The 3,667-nt window shown below is 27.7% G+C and overlaps 1 long non-coding RNA gene across 1 annotated transcript; it reads right to left on the reverse strand.

The window, feature by feature from the left end:
• Positions 1-1,058: 1,058 nt before the first annotated feature.
• On the reverse strand, positions 1,059-1,595 carry LOC133790049 (uncharacterized). The gene is made up of 2 exons (XR_009873865.1): positions 1,476-1,595; positions 1,059-1,317 (listed from the first exon to the last, which is right to left on the reverse strand). It is a non-coding gene; the product is annotated as an uncharacterized LOC133790049 (long non-coding RNA).
• Positions 1,596-3,667: the final 2,072 nt, after the last annotated feature.

Here is a 3,667-nt window from a genome sequence, read left to right on the forward strand (position 1 = left end):
AAACTAAACAAGACCACCAAGAAAGACCATTTTCCTTTACCTTTTTTAGATCAAATGCTAGATAGATTGGCAAACCATCCTTATTATTGTTTCTTGGATGGATATTCGGGATACCATCAAATTCCTATAGTACCGGAGGATCAGGAAAAGACTACATTCACATGCCCTTATGGAACATTTTCCTTTCAGAGGATGCCATTTGAGTTATGTAATGGTTCCGCCACATTTCAAAGATGTATGATGTCAATCTTTTCAGACATGGTGGAAAAATGTATTGAAATTTTTATGGATGACTTTTCAGTATTTGGACCCTCTTTTAATGGATGTTTGCTTAATTTGGAAAGGGTTCTAAAAAGATGTGATGAGTCAAACTTAATATTAAACTGGGAGAAATGTCACTTTCTGGTGACAGAAGGGATAGTCTTGGGCCACAAGATTTCACGTCATGGAATTGAGGTAGACAGAGCCAAGATATCAACAATAAAAAATTTACCTCCTCCAGTGTCTGTTAAAGGGATTCGAAGCTTCTTGGGCCATTCTGGATTTATAGGAGGTTCATAAAAGATTTTACAAAAATTTGAAAGGCCTTATCTACCTTACTTATGAATGGTGTGCTATTCGATTTTGATTCTGATTGTTTAAAGACGTTTAATACATTGAAGGAAAAATTAGTCTCTGCTCCAATTGTTGTACCACCAAATTGGGAAATTCTTTTTGAATTAATGTGTGATGCTAGTGATTATGCAGTAGGAGCGGTTCTTGGACAGCGAATTGACAAGGTATTTCGAACAATTTATTATACTAGTCGAACCTTGAATGATGTTCAATTAAATTATGCAACTAATGAGAATGAATTACTTGCAATAGTCTTTCCATTTGACAAGTTTAGGCCATATTATTGGTAAATATCATATAACTACTCCTTAAATATTACATATACGATGGTGAACGCAAGCTTCCTCCGTCATTATTAATATATATATATATATATATATAGTATATGCACAATATAAATGAATTATCTGGAATCTTTGGTAGTCATCAATAGGCAAAAACAATAAAAAATAAAATTTATTATTAGATTGATACGATGGATGAATGTGTAGTGAAGTTATACATATATAGTTTAACATGTATACTTGCATTTGCAAGCAAAGTATCCAACAGGGGAACCTAATGGTTTTTCACATATTGATTGGCTTCCAGGGAAATTCTGAGTACATTCTTGTGCACATCTTTTGTCAAACCCTGCATGCTTGCATGTGTAATCACTTATCACAGTGCTACATACTTTTCCCATTACCACCACCTTATTACCTTCACACAAAAATCATATATAATATCATTAATTAACAACTCAAAACTATAAAAAATTAATCATAATAATAATAAAAAATTGTGAAACTTTGAAGCCAATTAGAGCTTTTCTTTCACAAAATGACTAGGAATAATATATAAGAGAGAGAGATTATTACTTGAAGCAATAAGAACAAGGATAGTGATTAAGAGAAGGTTGCATAGACGAAGAGACTTTGCCATATCTATAATTAACAAAGTTTTCTCTTACAAGATATAGAATAGATTCTCACTTGTATATTGCTTTTGTGTTGTTGCTTCATTGTTCCAAAGCCTTTATATAGAGTCATAGAAGGGGCTAAATTTTTGTGAATTCTTTTGCTTTTGGTAACGTCTTTAGTGCTGCATATATGGCAATATTAGATAATGTTATAATTGGTAATTTTAATCCTAATATAGTTCTGCTTCTGTCAAATGTCAATTTCGTCATAGAAGGTAGGATTTTTAGTTTCTGTTACCAAAATTGTGGTCTTCAAGATAAGTACCAACCCTTGCTATCCCTGCTATTCGTATTTGTAAATCAATAAAAATGGCATACTAAAATATGCTGTGAGAATATTCTTATAAGCTTTTATTTGGAAAAAAAAAAGAAATATAAAAGATTTATCTAAACTTTTGAATGTGTGCTTCGGAGAAGTTTACTTAGAGCACTTTCAAGAGATGCTCTAGTCCATTTTTTAAAATATATCTAAAAAACACACATTTTTCTATTTTACTTTTATATATTACATTATACCATACATTAGCTTCTCTATATATTTCTCTACATCATTTAAATATTATATCTTTAAACATATTTTATTAATTAAAGTAAAATAAAATAATTGAAAAAAAAAAAATATATATATATATATATACTAAATGGGAGAGAGAAAGCTTATAAAGAAAAATAATAATATTAAAATATTATATAAATGATATGTAAATGTTATGTAAATGTAGATTTGTATTAATTGGAATTTGTGCATATCTATTATAAATATATGTATAAAATAGTTGATAGAATATGTTTTTGTGAGTTTTAGCTAAATATTATAGAGAAAGTGTATTACAAAATACAACACCAAAACATATTTTTTTTATAATTCACCTCAAACTTTTACATTATATTATATATCAACTTCTCTATTTTTTCTCTACATCATTTAAATATTATATTTTAAAAAAATATTTTATTTATTTTAAGAAATAAAATAATTAAATATAATAGTATCACACTCATATATATACAAAAGTTTATAAAAAATAATAAAATATTTATAACTTGATGAATAGTATTTCACTACATATAGATAAATACTATTCATTTAGGTAAATAAATATAACTTTACTTCACATATTGGAAGATTATTTAACAATTTTTTCTCTATATTATAAAGAATTACGCATTTTTCCTCATCTATTGAGAGTGCTCTTATTCCCGGCATGTTATTTTGCAAAGTATGCTTATTATAATTGAACAAATGAATAATACGGGTTTAATTTGTAACATGATATTAGTTTGACATGTTGAATTTGAACAATTATTTTATCTTAAAATGATTTGTTTAAAAATGATTATTTTATATGTTTTTTATAACTTTTTTCATTCCTTGAAAGTTCTTATTAAAAATATGATTTCTTTTTACAAAACATGCAGACTTCCAAAAAAATATATACGTCAAGTATACCTAACATATAAAACTCCTAATACTCCTAAGGGATGAGCGAAAATAACTCATTCTTTAAAATATAGAAGAAAAAAAATTGTTTAAATGAACTTCTAATGGGTGAGCTAAATTTAAGCTATTTTTTTTTTAATTCAATGAAAAGTACTACTCCACGTTTAGAGACAACTATTCGTTGAGCTATAAATATTTTTTTTTCTTTCTTCCACTTTCCATTTTAATTACATTTTAATATTAATTCGTCAATATTAGGCTACAATAGTAATATAATCAGGGTTATTAAAAGACATAAATAAAGCATGAATTAAGAAAGACCTATATTACGAATATTTTTTACGTGTGTCTTTCTTCTATATTATTGACCTTGATTTTGGTCAACTGACACGGAGTCAAAATTGCTTGATGTGGACACAAATGTTGAGATGAGAATAATGACAAAAACAGTAAAACATAGGAATTGTAGTGGTTCGGCCCCAGAATCTGGTAATAACCTACGTCCACTTGAGTTGTTATTGATATTAGATTCAAATGAGTGATCAAAGAACTAGGGTTCAATGAGTTTCACAAACCTTTGAAGAACAAAGCAATATCTCGAATGTGATAGCTCTAATACACTTGTAAAACTCTAATCTCAAATAATTAGA

Source organism: Humulus lupulus, chromosome 7 (assembly GCF_963169125.1).
Source record: "Humulus lupulus chromosome 7, drHumLupu1.1, whole genome shotgun sequence".
In the NCBI taxonomy this organism is placed as follows: Eukaryota; Viridiplantae; Streptophyta; class Magnoliopsida; order Rosales; family Cannabaceae; genus Humulus; species Humulus lupulus.